At 37.2% G+C, this 20,907-nt stretch overlaps 1 protein-coding gene across 1 annotated transcript in view; it reads left to right on the forward strand.

The window, feature by feature from the left end:
- Positions 1 to 20,907, forward strand: part of ZFP64 (ZFP64 zinc finger protein) — a 119,574-nt gene that overhangs the window by 47,074 nt on the left and 51,593 nt on the right. The window lies entirely within an intron of this gene.

Here is a 20,907-nt window from a genome sequence, read left to right on the forward strand (position 1 = left end):
TTTTGTCCACATAAATATTATACATGTCTTACCTCCTTCACTATCAAAATAAATATGTCTGGCACCCAAAGTGTTCCAGACCATTCATTCATTCATTCATTCATTCATTCAATCATTCATCTAAAACAAACCAGTTTGGCATTTCTGTTTAGATTCAAGTGACATGCAGGTTCTGTTAACCTTTAACACAGTTTTCTAGGATGCTGTGGTTTTAGACATTTACATATGCACAGTCCTAGAGTCCAGAGATGTGGAATTGGAGCATCTAGGTTTTTCCTACTGTAGGTAATCTGATTTTCATTGTGCTTTGAATTGAAATGCTGTGTGACCGGTAGGTGGTGACAGAGAGCAGGTTAGTGTAGCCATGTTCGTATAATATAAAAAAGTATAAAGGGTGATTGTAGCCTCTTGATTTTTAATTTCCTGCATGATCTTCAGCTTATAATGGGCTCCTAATAAATGCACAATGAATGAAATATACTCTCACAAAATCTCAGCAAGGATTGATGAGGAAGTCAGCTTACTCTTGAGAAAGGCACATTTAAAATGTTGGAGGAATGCTTATATACATTTTTACAAAAACTGTTCTCACTTATATTCTTTGCTAACACAAATGGAGTTTGTCAGAACTGTTATACAGATTGATTTTTACATAAAGTTATTAATCCCCAATTTTTTGGCATTAATATTCAAAATGACAATGCTGAAAAGCTACATGTAAAGTTAGTTTTCCTTATAAATATCTAGAGTTCTATTGGAATTTTGATTTCTTTCTTTCTTTAGACCTTAATATTTTTAAATGATTTAAAAACACACCATATTTTCTTTGCCACAATGTCTTTATTTTCATATCAGCAATGATGATAGTGAACTATTAAATATAGCGTAGTAAGGAACAGAAAAAAACTTGTAGCATTTTATATTAGAGCTTGAATAATTTTATTAGAACTTGCAGGTTTTTTTTTTTTTTTTTTTACTCCATTGCTCAGTTCTAGTTTATGTTGTTATGGATGATTGAACATGAGACTTTGGAGCGTTGGGCATGAGAGTCTCTTTGCAGAATCATTATGCTGTCTACCCCCTCCCAGAACTTACCAATATTCAGGAAATTATTCAGTTGTTGAATTCTAGCTGAATATTATTGAATAGTATCATGAACCTGTTCTCTACATCTTTATTTCTCAGAATATCACTTTTTTTCCAGTTGATAAAGTATTTGCCACTAATTATAGATGCATATTCAAGGTAGAAAATACAGGAAACACATTATTAATTTTAAAAGTTACTAATAACCTTATTATCCAGATGTAGAGAAATATCATTCTGATGAACTTCCTTCTAATTATGTGTGTAGGACTTGTATATTTGTTGATGAAGGAGTAAGAGCGAGAAAGAGAGAACTTAGGCATATGGGACACTGGGAATTAAATTCAAGACCTCATACTTGAAAGCCCAGAGCTTTATCCACTGTACCGCTTCCCAGTCTTACCCTTTTCTTTTTATACCTTTACATTAACAGCAAGATATTGCCCTTGCTAATAATCAAACATAGACATATATACTTAGACATTTTTTAGCAAACTACAACAGCAAAATACTGTTCCTTGCAATAAACTATCAGTATATACCCAACTGTATAGAAAGCAAATTCATAATCTCTAGCCCCTCCACCTCATCTTACTCTACCCAAGGTGAATAATGTTTTCTGTATTCATACCACAATACATAGATTTGAAAGGTAACATAAAAAAGGTTTTTTCTTCCCTATTTTTGAAGTAATCATATACTCTGTGTACTTCCTCTTCAACTTGCTTGCATTCCACTTATCAGCAATATAATGCGTCAATTCAGCTGTCTCTAGTTTGTTTTTAAGGTGACAGAATACCTAAATCATGCTCTATTCAATCACCTCCCAGTTTGTGAATATTTAGGTTGGTTTTGCTCTTTTTGCCATCCCAAACTATAACAGCAAGCATCCTACCTAATCCTTTGCTTTCAGATTGAATTTTTTTTTTCTTGTGGGTTGGGTTTCCCAAAGTAAGACTACATCTTCAAAATGGTAGCATCATCTGAAGTGAGCCCCCAGCTGTCACAATCCTAGATATCATCAGTCTTTTGATTTCATCCATCTGATGAGTGTTAAGAGTTTTTCTGGTCTTTGTGCATTTCTCCTGGCTCTTCCTTTGATCTGCATTCCCACCACCTCTGCAGACTCGAGGATTCGAGTTTTACTCTTCCATGAAGCGTAGACTCCTTTTCTCTCACCTTGCTCTGTGAGTTGTTGGGAACATGGTGCTATGAATTCTACATCTTCCATATATTGCTGAGTTTTCTCTCCTATCCTTTGTCTTTTGACTTTTTTTTTTCTTACGGTGCCATTATCATATGAAAATATCTGTATATGAAGTTTGGTACTTCTGTTACTTCGTTTTGAATTTTCTAGAATAGTGTTTTTAGAACAGTGTTTTAGAATAGTGTTTTTCTAGAATAGTGTTTTTCTAGAATAGTGTTCTCTTCCCCTGAAATTAAATATATGTGATGTAGGAGTTTGACTCTTCACAGCTAGCAGGACTATTTTCAAATAACATATTATAGGATGGAAGAGATAGCATAATGGTTATGCAAAGAGACTCACTCACATGACTAAGGTTCCAAGGACCCAGGTTCAGTCCTCTGTACCACATTAAGCCATAGCTAAGTAGTTCTCTGGAAAAAATAAAAATAAATAAAATACTGGGGTTTTTTTCTCAGAAATGAAATGCTTTTTTTTTGCCTCCAGGGCGATTGCTGGGGCTCAGTGCCTGCACTACCAATTCACTGCTCCTGGAAGCTATTTTTTCCCTTTTGTTGCCCTTGTTTATTGTTGTTATTGTTGTCATTGTTGCTGTTGTTGTTGTTGGATAGGACAGAGAGAAATCAAGAGAGAAGGGCAAGACAGAGAGGTGGAGAGAAAGACACCTACAGACCTGCTTCACCTCGGGTGAAGCGATGCCCCCCAACCCCCACAGGTGGGGAGCCTGGGGCTGTAACTGGGATCCTCACTCCAGTCCTTGCACTTGCGCAGCTAGGTGCACTTAACCAGCCGCGCTACCGCCCCGCCCACAAAATGCATTTTCTAATTTACTTGGATCTGTTTCCAGAAACTGTCCTTTTCTATCTTGCAATGATCACATATTATATTAACATTATAGCAAGTTGAAATATCTATTTTACTTATAAGACCTCCATGTTGTTATCTTTTTCCAAAAATTTTCATAGCAATTCTTAGTCATTCTCCCAAATAATCTATCATTTTATCTAGTATTTCTTCTCATCCTCTTAAAAAAAAGTCTTCTGACAATTTTGATTAGGACTGTAGCAGTGTGATATATGAACTTATGAAAAGAGTAATTTTTAATGTTAAATATTTTACCAAAAACTTTTATTAACTTGTATTGTAAATGTTGTCTTTTAAAGTAGTCAATTTTCTTCCTATACTCTTACCATGTAAGTTCTGTGTTCTCTTTTTAGTATGTAGCTTTATGGGAACTATACATAGAATTTGATTCCATTTTAAAATATTTATCTGTGCAAGATAAGGAATAGTATATTTATATTGACATAATCCAGCTAAAATTCTTGTTTCTTGACAATGACTATTTAGTGTGTGAAAATTGTGATTTATAATGGTGATGATAGAGTTGTCTCATTTCCATGTTGCTTTGTATCTTCCCTTGCAATGCTTACACTACATGCTTTGTGTTCTTAGCCCATTACTTTTTCCAGAGCTTCTGAACAATGTTGATAACAGCTGACATCCCTGTGCCATTCCTAATTTTAACTAGGATGTCTTTAGGATTTCTCAATTTAATTTCAAATAATAGTTCCTTTATAGTACTTAGGTCATTTACTTTCACTGCAGTTTTCACTTAGATTTTTTGTATCAGGTTAGGTCACTAATTTTTCATATTTATTTATTTATTTGCCAGAGCACTGCTCATTTTTGGCTTATGGTGGGACAGATGATTGAACCTGGGACTTTGGAATCTCAGACATGAGGTTTTGTTTTTTTTTATCTACCCCCCACCCAAAATATGTATATTTAACTTATTTTTTTAATTGGGGGATTAATGTTTTACATTTGACAGTAAATACAATAGTTTGTATATGCATAACATTTCTTAATTTTCCACATAACAATACAATCCCCAGTAGGTCCTCTGTCATCCTTTTTGAACCTATACTCTCCCCCCCCACCCACCCCAGAGTCTTTTATTATTTATTTATTTTTAATGAAAGAGATGCACACAGACAGAGGGAGAGAGAGAGAGGAAAGAAGAATACTGCTTAGCTCTGGCGTAAGGTATAATGGGGATCGAACCAGGGAGCTCAGAGCCTCAGGCTTGAAAGTCTTTTTGCATAACCATTACACTATTTCCCCAGCCCTGGGCTACTAAATTTTGTCAAAAATCTCTTGACATAACTGTTTGGGTTTCACACCTAAATTTATTGATAAAGTGAATTAGTGAGGCACATAGCCTGGTATTAAACCATTTTGTATTACTAAAACTAACCTTGGTTGGTTATTATTCTTTTAATGCATTTGGGGGTTTCATTTGATAATATTTTATTTAAATTTTTATGACTATATGTATGATATGTGTTTTTTTGCTGTTTTCTTTTGATATATCTATTCATTAATGGGGAAATAAAGAAGCAAGAGCCAGACATTCCAGCATATACAGTGCTGGGGGTCAGACTTGGGAACTCATCTTTGAGGATCCAATGCCAAAATCCCTGTGCCCCCTCTTAAGCCACTCTTTGTTGTACTCTGACTTTTACTACTGTCTATGTTTTAAGTTATGTTACTTTGAAAGTAAATTGGGGCTTTTTTTTTCAATGACCAGCAATAGTTAACTATTTTTAGGTATTATTTATTTCCCGTACTGATGTCCTTTTTTATACATATTTATTTATTTATTCCCTTCTGTTGTTATCGAGGTCGTTGCTGGTTAGGACAGAGAGAATTGGAGAGAGGAGGGGAAGACACAGAGGAGGAGAGAAAAATAGACTCCTGCAGACCTGCTTCACTGTCTGTGAAGTGACTCCCCTGCGATGGGGAGCCGGGGGCTCGGACCTTACACGGGCCCTTCCGTTTTGCGCCACCTGCGCTTAACCTGCTACACTGCCGCCCCACTCCCTACTGATGTCTTTCTTTATTGTACATCTTTAACAAACTTTCCAACTTTTCTGTAGTTACTAGTCTTAGGCTTTATGTCTCATCTAGATCAATGTTTGTAATTTACCTTTTGGGAAAAAAAATCATTCACTTTGCTCTAAATTTTCAAAACTGTAGCTTTACAATTTAGCATTCCTGCCAAACTATTTTATAATCTTTGGCTTTTTTTCTCTCAGCTTTCTTATTACTTTTGAGTTTTTTAAACATTTTCTTTTCAAAAAAATTTTTATAAGCTAGAGAGAGAAATCAAGAGAGCAGATAGATAAGGACACACATTTACAGCATCGCTTTATTGCTTAGAATGCTCTTCCCTGCAGGTGGAGATCAGGGGCTTGAACACAGGTCCTTGCACATTGTAACATGCACTCAAGTGGAGACACCACCATCTGGCCCAAAGGTTTTCTTTTCAAAATATGTATTTATCAGTGAGAGAACCATTAAATCACTATGGCACATGCAATGTCAAGGATCAAACTCAGGATCTCATACCTAAGAGTCCAACACTTCATCCATTGTGTCATCTCCCAAGTCAACCTTAAATTCTCTCTCTCTCTCCCCTCTGTGTGTGTGTGTGTAATCTTTTTATTAGTGATTTAATAATGGTTTAAATATTACATAGGAATAGTTCCATATTGCACTCATCACCAAAGTTCATTGCTTCCATAACCGCTATAGTTTTCACAAAGATTTGTTGTTGTTGTTGTTGTTGTTTAACAGGGCACCTCTGGCTTATAATGGTGCAGGGTATTAAATCTGGGACTTTGGAGGCATGAGAGTCTCTTTGCATAACCTTTATGCTATCTAACCCTACCTATCTCACAAAGTTTTAGAGACAGTTTGACTGCCTTTTCTTTCTTCTCTCTCCATGTTTATGTATTTCAATTCTCTGTATTCCACATATGAATGAGACCATATAGTAGTTATTTTCACCTCACTTATTTCCCTAAGCGTAATCACCTCAATTTCCATTCATTTTGTCTTAAAGGACACACATCATGTTTTTTTTTAATTACAGAGTAGTATTCCATAGAGTGTATGTTCCATAACTTTATCTAGTTATGAGACATTAGACTGTCTACAGTCCTTGGCTATTGTGAATAACATGGTTATGAACATGGGGTGCATATGTCCGTTTCAATTTGTGTTTTTACATTCTTTGTATATATACCTTGAAGTGGTATTGTTGTATTATCATGTATCTCCATTTTAATTTGTCTGAGAACTCTCCATACTGTTCTCCAGAGGGAGTGTACCAGCTTCTATTCCCACCAACAGTGTATCAGAGTTCCTTTTTATTTACATCCTTGTCAACACTTGACATTTCTTGATTTGATAATATAAACTATTCTCCTAAGTGTGAGGAGGTGTCTCAGTGCAGTTTTAATTTGCATTTCTCTAACAAGTGGAGAATTTTTACTTATTTTTGTGGGCCATAAGAATCTCTTCTTTAGAAAACTGTTTGTTCAGATCCTTTGCCCACCTTTTTTATAGGGTTATTTAGCCTTTGTTGTTGCTACTGCTGTTGCTGTTGTTAAGCTGCATGAGTTCTTTGCAGGTGTTTGGTATCAATCCCTTGTCAGATGTGCAAATATTAGGTTGTCAGAAAAATCATTTTTCTAGATTTTTCTATGCATAAGTGCATCAAGACTTTTGTGACAACCCAGTATCTTCTCTGGTTACTGAGTTTCTTGTTTATTCCTGTAGAGTTTTCTTTCAGTATGTAGAAGGTTTTACAAATTAATGCAGTCCCATTTAGTTGAATTTGTTTTAGTTTCACTTACCCACAGGGTGAGTCTCTAAATATATGTTTGACATTAAGATCTCAAAGTGTTTCACCAATGTTTCCTTCTGTATATTTTGTCGTTTCTAGTCTAACATCCAGGTCTTTGATCCATTTTGAGTTATTTTTGATATATGATTTTAAGTAGTGGTATAGTTTCATTTCTTTTAAAAAAAATTTTTTATTATCTTTATGTATTTATTACATAGAGACAGCCAGAAATTGAGAGGTAAGGGAGAGACAGAGAGGAAGAGAGACACCTGCAGCAATGCTTCACCACTTGCAAAGCTTTCCTCCTGCAGGTGGGTCAGGGTCCTTGTACATTGTAACATTTGTGCTCAACCAGGTACTTAGCACCTGGCCCCTCTAATTTCATTTCTGTCTATATGGTTGTCCAGTTTGCCCAGGACCATTTACTGATGAAGTCTTCTTCCTCTAAATGGTTCTGGTCCTTTTACCATTTATTAGGTGGCTGTATATGTGTATTTTTATTTCTGGGCTCTCTCTTCTGTTCCATTGATCTGAGTGCCCATTTTTGTTCTAGTCCCACACTGTTTCAATTACTACGGTTTTGTATTATAAAACGAAGTTAGGGAGTCAGGCAGTAGCACAGTGGGTTAAGCGCACGTGGTGCGAAGCGCAAGGACCGGCTAAGGATCTTTCCAGCCAAGTGCCCGGCTCCCCACCTGCAGGGGAGTCACTTCACAAGCGGTGAAGTAGGTCTGCAGGTGTCTATCTTTCTCTCCCCCCTCTGTCTTTCCCCCTCTCTCCATTTCTCTCTGTCCTATCCAACAACATCAATAACAACCACCACAACAACAATAAAAACATCAATAAGGGCAACAAAAGGGAAAATAAATATATTTTAAAAATTTTAAAAATGAAGTCAAAGAGTGTAGTACCTCTATTTTCCATATTTTTTCTCAGGCTTGCTTTTCATGGTTGTGTGTGTGTGTGTCTGTGTGTGTGTGTCTGTGTGTGTGTGTCTCTGTGTGTGTGTGTGTGTGTGTGGTTTCACAGTTTTGAATAACTTGTTCAATTTTCTTGAAGAATGTCATTGAGATATATTTTTTCTTGTTTTTTCTTTTTAAAAATTTTTTATTTATAAAAAGGAAACATTGACAAAACCATAGGATAAGAGGGGTACAGCTTCGCACAGTTCCCACTACCACACCTCTGTATACCAACCCCTCCCCTGATAGCTTTCCTACTCTTTAACTCTCTGGGAGTATGGACCCAAGATCATTGTGGGATGCAGAAGGTGCAAAGTCTGGCTTCTGTAATTGCTTCCACGCTGAACATGGGCGTTGACAGGTCGATCCAGCCTGTCTCTCTCTTTCCCTAGTGGGGAAGGGCTCTGGGGAAGCAGAGCTCCAAGGCACATTGGTGGGGTTGTCTGTCCAGGGAAGTCTGGTCACATCCTGCTAGCATCTGGAACCGGGTGGCTGAAAAGAGAGTTAATATACAAAGCCAAACAAACTGTTGGACAATTATGGACCTAAAGGCTGGAATAATGCAGGTGAAGCTTGGGGGGTCCTCCATTTTGCAGATAGCTAATAGGCATATTTTAGTTATATTTCAAAGGGCCTGTAGCTATACTTGTGTTTTGTTTTGTTTTTTGTTTGTTTTGTCTGAGCCTGAAATCTGATATGCAGGTGAATCCTAATTATTGTCTGGGGAGATGAGTCATGGCTAGGAAAAGGACCAGAAAGCTGGATCAGGGAAGAGAGTAGCCCCCTAATATGGGAAAGGGGTATAAATATTACTATAAACCCCATCAATTTGATGTGATCTGGGGCCCATAATTAGCTTAGGAGCCTACATCCCTCTAGATCTGAGCTCACGTTTTTTTTAATTTATTTTTTATTTAAGAAAGGATAAATTAACAAAACCATAGAACCATAGGGTAGGAGGGGTACAACTCCACACAATTCCCACCACCCAATCTCCATATCCCATCCCCTCCCCTGATAGCTTTCCCATTCTCTAGCCCTCTGGGAGCATGGACCCAGGGTTGTTGTGGGTTGCAGAAGTTGGAAGGTCTGGCTTCTGTAATTGCTTCCCCGCTGAACATGGACATTGACTGGTCGATCCATACTCCCAGTCTGCCTTTCTCTTTCCCTAGTAGGGTGGGTCTCTGGGGAAGCGGAGCTCCAGGACACGTTGGTGGGGTCTTCAGTCCAGGGAAGCCTGGCCAGCATCCTGATGGCATCTGGAACCTGGTGGCTGAAAAGAGAGTTAACATACAAAGCCAAACAAATTGTTGAGCAATCATGGACCCAAAGGTTGGAATAGTGGAGAAGAAGTGTTAGGGGGGTACTCACTGCAAACTCTAGTGTACTTCTGCTTTCAGGTATATATTTTGCGCTAGTTTATGGATACGTGTGAACATAAGCTCTCTCGCACAGAACCTGGTCTATATCTACATTTTGGGACTTTGTTAGAAAGTGAACCACCTGGGATGGAATTAGAGAATACTGTGAAAGGAAAGGTCTCACCCGAGTAATGAAGCTGAAGGGTTGTCATTCCACACGTGAAGTCTCTGGACACAGTCTGAGCTGAAGCATGTTGAGGTGGCAATTGTTGTGTTGATTAGGTTGCAATCGGCAGATGGAATATTATTTGATATGGATTGGGAGAGGCACGTGGGAAAGTGGGCCCTATCCTAAGGTTCCAGGACTGGGGGAAATATAGGCTCTATAGTGGAGATGTGAGGTTCCTGCTGTCTTAGGGTTCAAAAAGACAATGGATAGTTAATGTTTTCATCACATTATTTGGTAATTGGGTTAACTTTGAAAAGTCCTTTTGTTAGGGTTTGCTGTATAGTACCCAGCATCTTATATATAGCTGTGCCATTGGTTGCTTCTGATCTACTTGGTCTAGGCTTTTGAGAGAGTCCGCATATCAGATACACAGCCTATATATTAAAAAGACTCAGTCTGTGTTTTAAAAACTTCGAGATATACAATTAATTTTCCCCCTCTCATATTAATTAACTAGTGACTTATATAACTACACTTTACTAGGAGTGTACAGAAACACCATTCCCACCACCAAAAGACTGTGTCCCATTCCACCCATCCACCCCCACCCCCCACCGGCCCAGGAAGCTGCATGTCTACCCCTCACCACAGGGTTTTTACTTTGGTGCCCTACTTTCAATTTAGTCAGATCCTGCTTTTAGTTTCCCTTTCATATCTTCTTTCTCAACTTCTGTTGATGAGTGGTATCATCCCATACTCATCTTTATCTTTCTGACTTGGCTCACTTAACATAATTCCTTCTAGCTCTGTCCAAGATGGGTCAGAGAAGGTGGGTTCATTGTTCTTGATAGCTGTATAGTATTCCACTGTGTATATATACCACAGCTTTCTCAGCCACTCATCTGTTGTTGGGCACCTGGGTTGCTTCCAGGTTTTATCTATTATGAATTGTGCTGCTATGAACATAGGAGTACACACCTCTTTTTGGTTGGGTGTTATGGAGTCCTTGAGGTATAACCCCAGGAGAGGAATTACTGGATCATATGGAAAGTCCATGTCTAGCCTTGTGAGAGTTTTCCAGACTGCTCTCCACAGAGGCTGGACCAATTTACATTCCCACCAGCAATGCAAAAGGGTTCCTCTGTCCCCACAGCCTCTCCAGCATTTGTTGCTGCTGTCCTTTTTGTTGTATGCCATTCTAATAGGAATGAGGTGGTATCTCAATGTTGTCTTAATTTGCATTTCTCTGACAATCAGTGACCTAGAGCAGTTTTTCATATGTTTGTTAGCCTTTTGGATCTCCTCTGAGGTGAATGTTTTGTTCATATCCTCAGCCCATTTTTGGATGGGGTCATTTGCTTTTTTTGGTGCTAAGTTTGCTGAGCTCTTTATATATTTTGGTGATTAGTTTCTTGTCTGATGTATGGCATGTGAAGATATTCTCCCATTCTGTGAGGGGTCTCTTTGTTTGTTTAATAGTTTCTTTGGATGTGCAGAAGCTTTTCAATTTGATGTAGTCCCATTGGTTTGTTTCTGCTTTAGTCTTTCTTACAATTGGGTTTATTTCATCAAAGATGTCCTTGAGGTATAGGTGGGAAAGTGTTTTACCAATGTTTTCCTCTAAGTATTTGATTGTTTCTAACATCCAGGTCTAACATCCAGGTCTTTGATCCATTTGGAGTTGATTTTTGTTTCTGGTGAGATAAAGTGGTTCAATTTCACTCTTCTGCATGTTTTCCCAGCACCATTTATTGAAGAGAGCCTCCTTCTTCCATTTAATGCTTTGGCCCCCCTTATCAAAGATTAGATGTCCATAGGTGTGGGGTGAGCTCACATTTTGTGTTCATGAGTAGGAACATTCCATGCTGCCCCAGTATCAACCCATCTTCCTCAGATGTATCATAGAGTATGTTGTCTATCCTCCCTTCAGAGGATGGAACATTCTCTACCATTGTTGATCCAGGTTGAGGGCAAGGTCCTAGGGGGGCCCACAAAGGAGTCTATTTTGTTGTTCCTGATAGAGATGACCAGAAACCATGGAGAAAGGGATTTATTTGAGGTCTAGGCCCATCAAGTCTGTTTGGGAGACTTAGGACTCCCCGAATAGGGCCCCAGCTGGTGGAATGGCCTGATAGTGACATCACTGAGATTTTAATAGGGATTGACTTGAATCTATAAATTGCTTTTGGGAGGATGACCATTTTGGTAATATTTATTATTCCAATCTGAACAAGTGATATTCTTCCATTTCTTTGTGTCACACTCTCTTTTAACAATGTCCTGTAGTTTTCATCATAAAGATCCTTGACCTCTTTTGTTAGATTCACTCCAAAGCATTTCATCTTTGGGGGTTCAGTTGTAAATGGGATTGCTTCCTTCATTTCCCTTTCTTAGACTCTTCATTTGTATATAGGAACAACACAGATTTATGTGCATTGCTTTTGTATCCTGATACTTTATTGAACTTATAGATGATTTCTAGCAGTTTTGGAGTGGAATCTTTAGGATTCGCTAAGTATATTATCATGTCATCTGCAAATAGGATTAGTTTAACTTCTTCCTTTCCAATATGGATTCCTTTGATGTCTCTTCTGACCCATAATCCATTATTACTAGGAAGAACTTCTAGGACAATATTGAATAGAACTGGTGAGAGTTGGCATCCTTGTCAAAGTCTCAATTTTAGAAAAAGAGCTTTCCATTTTTACAATAATGGATGACGTTAGCCAAGGGTTTGCTATATCTGACCTTTACTATGTCAAGGAACTTTCCTTCTTTTCCCAGTGTCATAAGGGTATTTATCACAAATTGAGTGTTGGATCTTGTCACATGTCTTTACAGCACCAACTGACGTAGCCATGTGATTTTTATCTTTCTTTTCATTGATATGGTGTGTTACACTGATAGATCAGTATATGTTGAACAATCCTTCTTTCCCAGGGATGAATCTGACTTGGTCTGGTAGAATGTTCTCATAATATGTTGTTCTGTTTGACTTGTCAAAATTTTGCTGAGGATCTTTATATCTATATTCATTAGATCTATTTAGGTATATTTTTCTACTTCAGGGTTTTTGGAAGTTTGAGGAGGATACGTAATAGTTCTTTGCATTATGGGGTGCAGAAGGTGGTAGGTCTGGCTTCTGTAATTGCTTTTATACTGGATATGGGCATTGGTGGGTCAATCCATACTCTCAGCCTTTTTCTGTCTTTCCATAGTGAGGCAGGGATCTGGAGAGTTGGGATTCAAGCTGCCCCAATTTCAGGACCCATCTTCCTCAAGTGTAACAGAGTATTTTGTCTATCCTCCCTTCAGAGAATGGAACATTTTCTACCGTTGTTGATCCAGGTTGAGGGCAAGGTCCTATGGGGGCCCACAAAGGAGTCTATTGTATTGTTGCTGATAGAGAAGACCAGTAACAATAGAGAGAGGGATTTATTTGAAGTTTAGGCCCATCATGTCTGTTTGGGAATCTCAGGACTCCCTGACTAGGGCCCCAGTGGATGGGGTGACCTGATAGTGACTAAAATGTCATCATTAAAATATGCCCGTCTCTTGCCCTTATTCAACTTTTGCAGTTCTTGCTTTGATAAGGTTAGCTTTGGAGTGAGTGAGGGAAGTGTAATAGGAAGTAGGTGAGGAGGATATTTAAGTCTAAGTAAGAACTATTTCATTATGAACTTTTATACTGACTCACTGCAGACTATTGTGTACTTTTGCTTTCAGGTATATATTTTGCCCCAATTTATGGATACATGTGAACATATGCCATATCTCATGGGACTTGGTCTGTATCTCGGTTTGGGGACTTTTTTAGGAAATGAACCACCTGGAATGGAGTTAGAGAATTCTATGAGAAAGGAAAGTTCTCACCTAAGTAATGAGGCTGAAGGATTGACATTCCATGCCTGATTCTCTGGACACAGTCTGATGTGAAGCATGCTGAGGTGGTACTCATTGTGTTGATTAGGTTGGGATCAGCAGATGCAATATCAATTGGTATGAATTGAGAGAAGCATGCAGGAAAGTGAGCCCCACCCTAGAGGTTCCAGGACTTGGGGAAATACAGGCTCTATAGAGGAAGCGGGAGGTTCCTATTGTCTTGGGGTTTAAGAAGGCAATAGATAGTTATTGCAGAAAGTTACTTTTTATGAGGCTGTCTTTGTGTTCAAACATGTAGTCAGTCCTTGGGAATGTTCCATATGTACTTGAGAAGAATGTGTATTCATTTCATTTGGGATGGAATATCCTGTGTGAATCTGTTGAGTCCATTTCAATATAGTTTCATTTAAAGTCTCTATCTCCTTGTTAATTTATTATTGTGATGACCAGCCTCTTGCTGTGTATGTGTCACAGCAATATCTTCTACTGTCCTTCTGTTGCTATTATTGTCTCCTTTGAGGTCAGATAAAACTTGTTTCACATAAGTGAACAAATATATTGATAATGGTGATACCTTCTTGTTGGATTGATCTGTTAAACACTATATAGGGTTCACCTGTGTCTCTTAGTAACTTCTTTGCCTGAAAGTCTATCTTATTTGAAATCAGAATAGCTTTTCTTGTTTTTTGTTTGTTTGTTTGTTTGTTTTCTTTATTGTTGGCCTGGAACTTCTACCTCCAGTTTGTCACTTTGAGCCTCTATTTGTCTTTCCTTTGTATGTTTGTTATCTGAGACATAGAATAGATGGATCATGTATTTTATTTCACTGAGATATTCTGTGTCTTTCTATTGAAAATTCAATTCACAGTTAGGGTGATCATTATCATATGTGATACTTACTCAGTGATATTTTTTACTTTGTTTTCTGGTTTTACTTTTGTTTTCTGCTTCCTGTTTTACTTGTTTTTTTCCAAAATTCTTGTATGTGTCACATGGTAGTTTTCATATTTTTTATTTCACTTTTATGTGGCTCTGCACCATTTTATTTTGTGGTTAAATATGTGTTACATTCAATTTATATAAGAATCTTCTTGAAACTGTCTTCATCTTACCATTCTTTACTTGAACAGCTTCTTTCGTACTTTTTAAAGTTGTCTCATTTCTTTTTTTAGATTTATTTACTTATTTATTTATTTATTTATTTTGGAAGTGACAGTGAAAGTTTAATAAATGAAGGGGATATAGAGAGGAAGAGAGAAAGAGAGATACCTACAGCACTGCTTCACCACTGTAGGTGAAAGCCAGTGACTTGAACCTAGGTCCTTGCACATGGTAGCATGTGCACTTAACCAGGTGCACCACCATTGCCCAGCCCCAAGTTATATCATTTTTTAATTATTTAATTATTTTTATTTATTGGATAGAGACAGCCAGAAACTGAGAGAATGGGGAGATAGAGAGAGAGAGAGAGAGACACCTGCAGCCCTGCTTCACCACTTGCAAAGCTTTCCCCCTGCAGGTGGGGACCAGGGGCTTGAACCCAGGTCCTTGTGCACCGTAACATGTGCATTCAACCAGGTGTGCCACCACCCAGCCCCAAGTTATATCATTTCTATGGCATGTGTTTCTGTGTCTTTTTTACTATATACCACCTTGTCTAGAGTTAAATGTTCCTTGTTTCTTTATTTGTAACTCTTGTAAGGAAGATCGAGTAATGGCAAACTTCTTCAGTTGTTGTATATATGACACAGTTTTTACTGCTCCTTCATATTTGAATAATAGTATTGCAGAGTAAAGTATGTGTAGTTGCATTTAATGTCTTTAGAACCTTGAATATTTCATTTCACTTTATTCTGCCCTTCAGGTTCCTACAAAAATGTCTGATGAGAGTCTGACTGTGTTGCTTTTATTAGTAACTTACTTATTTTCCTTGGTAGTCTATTTGAGTTTAGGAATTTAAGAGTTTGCTTTCTGAATATCTACATCCTGACATACCACAAATTTGGAAATTTTTTCACTATTATTATTATTTCTGCTCCCTTCTCTCCTCTCCTAGATTCGATGCAAGCCTGATATTTCCCTTTCTAATAGAGTCTTCAGTTTCTCCAACAGTTGCTTCAGTTTTCCTAAACATTTTTTCTACTTTGAAGTTAAAAAAAAAGATGTAACCATTTTTGTACTCTATTCCTGATATTCTCTCTTCTACATAGGTGAACCTATTTCTTTAACTTCCCATTTGAGATTGGAATGCATCAAAGTGAGCTTCACATCCTGTAGCTCTGTTTTTATGTCAAGTTAAGACTGTGGATTTCTTTTTTAATCTATTTCTTCATGTTGAGAGCTTTATATTTCTTCAGATTTCCTGACAATGTATTTCCTAAATTCTTTCTCTGATAACTTCTCTAGATCTGCATTATTATGTGTTGATCATCTGGAACAGGCTTTTTTCTTTTGCCCACCTACTTGGCTTCTTGTTTTATTAGGTGAGTTGTGAGTTGCAGGGGAGGGTGATGACACCTGATGCCCCTTAAACAGAGCCCTAGTCTGGGATTAGGGCGGGGATATTTAAAGCAATTACCAATGTGTTGCTAATAGCAATGTAGTGTCACATCTCTACTTAAGTCTTACTCTCCCTCCCATCATGTTCTCTCTCCACATGTAGTCATCCACCTTCAGACAGTGATTTTTTTTTCCTTTACTGATGAAGTCTGTTGTATTTCATTTTAATACTTTTTTTTGAAGGAGAAAAATATATCTGCATTGCTGTACCACTGCTCTGTCTGAGAGAGACAGAGAGACACCTGTAGCCTTCCTTCACCACTCGCAAAGCTACAGGTGGGGACCAGGGGCTTGAACCTGGATCCTTGCACATTGTAACATGTGTGCTCAACCAGGTACGCCACCAGCCGGCCCCTTGGTTCTTCTTATAATGGCCAATCAAACACTAACAGCAGGCAGATTAACAGGAGAAAAATTAAAGTTTTAATTATATAAATATGGAAATCTTACATGGTTATAAATTCTAAAGTAAATGAGACAGACTGAGGATTTATATTCTAAATGATGGAGTAAGATCTGGGTCTGAGACTCTAAGGAGAGGTGAGGAAGCCTCATATGATGAGGAAGGGATGTATTCTTGTGACAAAACCATATTCTGAACATCTTAGAAAATGCCCATTAAACATTTTTAAGGATATTAATCCTTCATGTTAAAGTACAAGTAAACTTTTTTCTTTGAGTAATTATTTCTTTAGCTCTCCATCATCTAACTTATTTCAACTTTAATTTCTATTATTTCTTCTGCTTTCTTTTTTTCAGTTCATTTTGTTATTCTGATTTCTTGCTTCAAGTTATCTCATTTCAGTTTTTAATAATAAGAGTATTTACAGTCAGGTGAAGTAGCACAGCAGTTTATACAATAACCTTTAGTTCCTAAGGTACCAGAGGTCCCAGGTTAAACCCCAGGTACCACCATCAACCAGTGCTGAACAGTTCTGGTAATAAAAATTTCTTTTAATTAAAAAAAAAAAAAGGAAAGAGAGAGGAACTTAAAACTATTTTCCATGATGACTTTACCTTTTAAGTGATAATTTTAAATTAAAATCACAACTACACACAAATATAAGTATGTATGTCTTTGAGTTTTAAGTTCAGTAATTAATGAGGGAGAGCTTGGGACAATGAACTTGGAAGCATTAGGTTTCAAATTCAGTCCCCAGTATCCCATGTGCCAAAGTGATGTTCTGGTTCTCTCCCTATCTTCAGTTCATGAATAAATGAAATCTTAGAAAATAATAAAGAAACTCATTAATGGGTGAGATGTTGCAACAGCTTCAAAGGAGACTTCTATGAGTGTGTACTTAACAGAGGCAACAAGGAATGTTGTAATGAATCTACAGATAGATGCAAAGACTAGTGGGTAGCTTCAGGGCAATAATCACCTGCATTCCACCAGACAAAGTCTGTTTACACTCTTGTGGGCTTATTATTTTCATTATTAAGTGCTTCTATAACCTACAAAGTTGTAAAATATCTCAAAGACAGTGAAAGTCAGTAACTTCTATGAAATCAGATCAGCCATAGTTGGGGAATAGCAAGACAGCAATATTTCTAACCTTTTTTCATAGGTTTTCAAAAATTGACATGACATCCAGATCCTATTTTAACATGAAATAGTTTGTTTTCTTAAGTTTCTATTTGCCTTATTCAGCTTTAGAGTTAGCTGGTTTGTCTCTTTGGATCAAGGGGACAGAATCAAGGTATATTTCTTGTTATATTATTCAAGTGGTTACAATTTTGGAAATTTTATTTTGGTGTTTGGTTTCTGATATCTATGAATTTTGGTCTGAAAATATTTAACACCAGCAAATTGTGTGCTAGTTACAACTTAGTAGTTTTCTTTGTGGCCATATACTTAACCAATTATTATAAGTGTTTGGTGGCTATCTATAAATTAAACTTAATGACTTTGTTGCCCAGTTTTTCTAATGCTCTTGGGTTTTATCTATTTGATCAACTCCAAAAGAACTATATCAAAACCTCCCCCTCTGGACAAATAAGTTTTACTTTTAATATCAAGGTTTGTTTTTTCCTTATACTGATAGGGCATTCTGATTTAAACATTTTGCTGTAGTATGTTATTTGATGCATATAAGTTTATAGCTATAATGTTTATAGTTATTATTATATTTCCTTTGTCAATGTTACCTTTTATTTTTATTGTATATGTTTTTCCATTTAATAATTTTAAATTTACATTACAATTTATCTCATAAAATATTTTAGATCCTTTTTTATATTTTACTTCATTCTCCTGGTTTTTCCTTACATATTGTTTAATATATTTACCAACTCCTCTTAGACTGTGATAGGAGTCAAATAGCTTGCATTTATCAGAGTATCATAGTAACATACTTAGTATTATTCATTTTCATCTTATTTTAAATTGTCCCCCTTTTGGTAGGGAATAGCATAAAAGGTTTTTAACACCTGAGGCTCTAAAATCACAGGTTCAATGCCCTGTCTTACCATAAGCAAGAGTTGAGCAGTGCTCTGGAAGAAAAAATTTCTTTTTCTCTTAGAAGTTCTTTGTTTTAAAATATTTTTATTTTTATTTTTTTATATATAAGAAGGAAACACTGACAAAAAACATAGGATAAGATATTTTTTAATTGATTTATTCAATACAGACAGAGAGCTAAAGAGAGGAATGGGAAGACGGAGATGAGGAGAGAGAAGGAGATACCTACAGCACTGCTTTGACACTCAGTAAGCTTCTCCCCTGCAGATGTAGACCAGGGGCTTGATCCCAGATCCTTGAGCATGGTAGCATGTGCACTCAACCAGGTACTCCACTGCCCAGCCACAATAGCTCTTATATGTGTCTTCATTCTGCCCATTTTGTCTCTCCCTATACTTTGGCAATTATTTTTCAATTTATAATTCTCTATTGCTATATACTGATGTCTGGGTCATTCTTTATAAAGTCTCCTCCCTCATGATGGGATACCACTGAGGATAACTCTTTCTATCACCTGTCCACTAACCCATAGTTTTACTTAAATAGTACTTGAGTTTATTTCCAGGCTTTTGTTGGGTTTTTTTTTCTATAGTATATGTCTCTTTCTTCAATTCTCAAATTACCATTAATCATTTAGATTTAATCTAAATCCATTTAAATTTACATGTAATGAAATATTGAGACATTCATTGTTCACTGTAATTTCTTATATGTTTCTTCCCCTTAATTTACATATGTACTCTGATTTTGTCTTTGGTCAGAGTACTTTCTTTAGCATTAGAGTACTTTCTTGAGCATTTTCCTCAGAAAGAGCACATTTGTGGTATTTCTCCTCAGTTGTTTTTAACATTTGTTTTAGTGAAAATGAAAGATTGATAACCAATCTGATCCATTCTCAGATGTCCCACATTCAGTGACCAGTCATGTTGGGATAAAGTGACAATATCATGGGGCAGAGAGGTGTGAAATACTTTTCACCTCAAACAAGCAGATTAAGAAAGCCAGCCTCTCCTCTGAAACTTCCAGAATAAAGTGGTTTGAAAGTGAGAAACAGGAAGTCTGGTGGTGGTGCAGTGGGTTAAGCGCACATGGTGCGAAGCGTAAGGACCAGCATAAGGATCCTGGTTTGAGCTCCTGGCTCCCCAGCTGCAAGGGAGTCGCTTCACAAGCGGTGAAGCAGGTCTGCAGGTGTCAGTCTTTCTCTACCCCTCCTCTCTCCATTTCTCTCTGTGCTATCCAACAACAACGACATCAATAACAGCAGTAATAACTACAACAACAATAAAAAGGGCAACAAAAGGGAAAATAAATAAATATTAAAAAATTTTAAAAAAAGAAAGTGAGAAATAGTATTTGTCTTGAAAATGTTGTTCATTTTATCCTACTGCTCAGTAACAAAATCAGGGATATATAAATTAAAATTTATATTTTTATTCCCTATGACCACAAGACTCCAAGCTTCACACATTGCTTTTCCATTCACTTATCATTAGAAATTCTTAGACTAGGGAGCTAGCACAGTGATTATGCAAAAATCTTTCATGCCTGAGGTACCAAGTTCAATCCTTGACACCACCATAAGCTAGAGTTGGGCAGTGCTGCTTTAGTTTAAAATATATTTTTATATAATATTACACATATTGACATTTATATCACAACATACCTTACACATTTTGATAATAATTAAAAATTTCCTTGTGAGACCTTGGTGAAGTAGTCTTTTATTTTTTTGCCTCCAGTGTTATTGCTGGAGCTCGGTGCCTATACTATTAATCCACTGCTCCTACAAGCCACTTTTTCCCACTTTTGTTGCCCTTATTGTCCTTGTTGTTATTGTTATTGTTGTTATCACTGTTGTTGGATAGGACAGAGAGAAATCGAGAGAGGAGGGGAAGACAGAGAGGAAGAGAAAGATAGACTCTTGCAGACCTGCGTATGAAATTATTCCACTGCAGATGGGGAGCTGAGGCTCAAACTGGGATCCTTGTGCTTTGGGCCATGTGTGCTTAATTCACTGCACTACCACTCTGCCCCCAAAATAATCGTTTTTAATTGGCTTATACTTGTTGGTGGTGAAGTGTGTGTGTGTTTTAACTCTGTGCTGTGCTGAGCTTAGTTCATTTTCAGTTATAATCCCATTCAATCTTTTTTTTTTAATTAACTAGTCAATTTTTAAATTTTTATTTATAAAAAGGAAACACTGACAAAACCATAGGATAAGAGGGGTACAACTCCACATAATTCCTACCACCAGAATTCCATATCCCATCCCCTCCCCTGACAGCTTTCCTATTCTTTATCCCTCTGGGAGTATGGACCCAGGATCATTATGGGGTGTAGAAGGTGGAAGGTCTGGCTTCTGTAATTGCTTCCCCACTGAACATGGGCACTGGCAGGTCGAGCCATACACCCAGCCTGTCTCTCTCTTTTCCTAGTGGGGCGGGATCCCACCAATCTTTATTTTTAATGGTATTGACTCTGAGATGTCTCACTCACACTAACATGGAAACAGAAACTGCATTGT

This window comes from Erinaceus europaeus, chromosome 1 (assembly GCF_950295315.1).
Source record: "Erinaceus europaeus chromosome 1, mEriEur2.1, whole genome shotgun sequence".
Classification (NCBI taxonomy): domain Eukaryota; kingdom Metazoa; phylum Chordata; class Mammalia; order Eulipotyphla; family Erinaceidae; genus Erinaceus; species Erinaceus europaeus.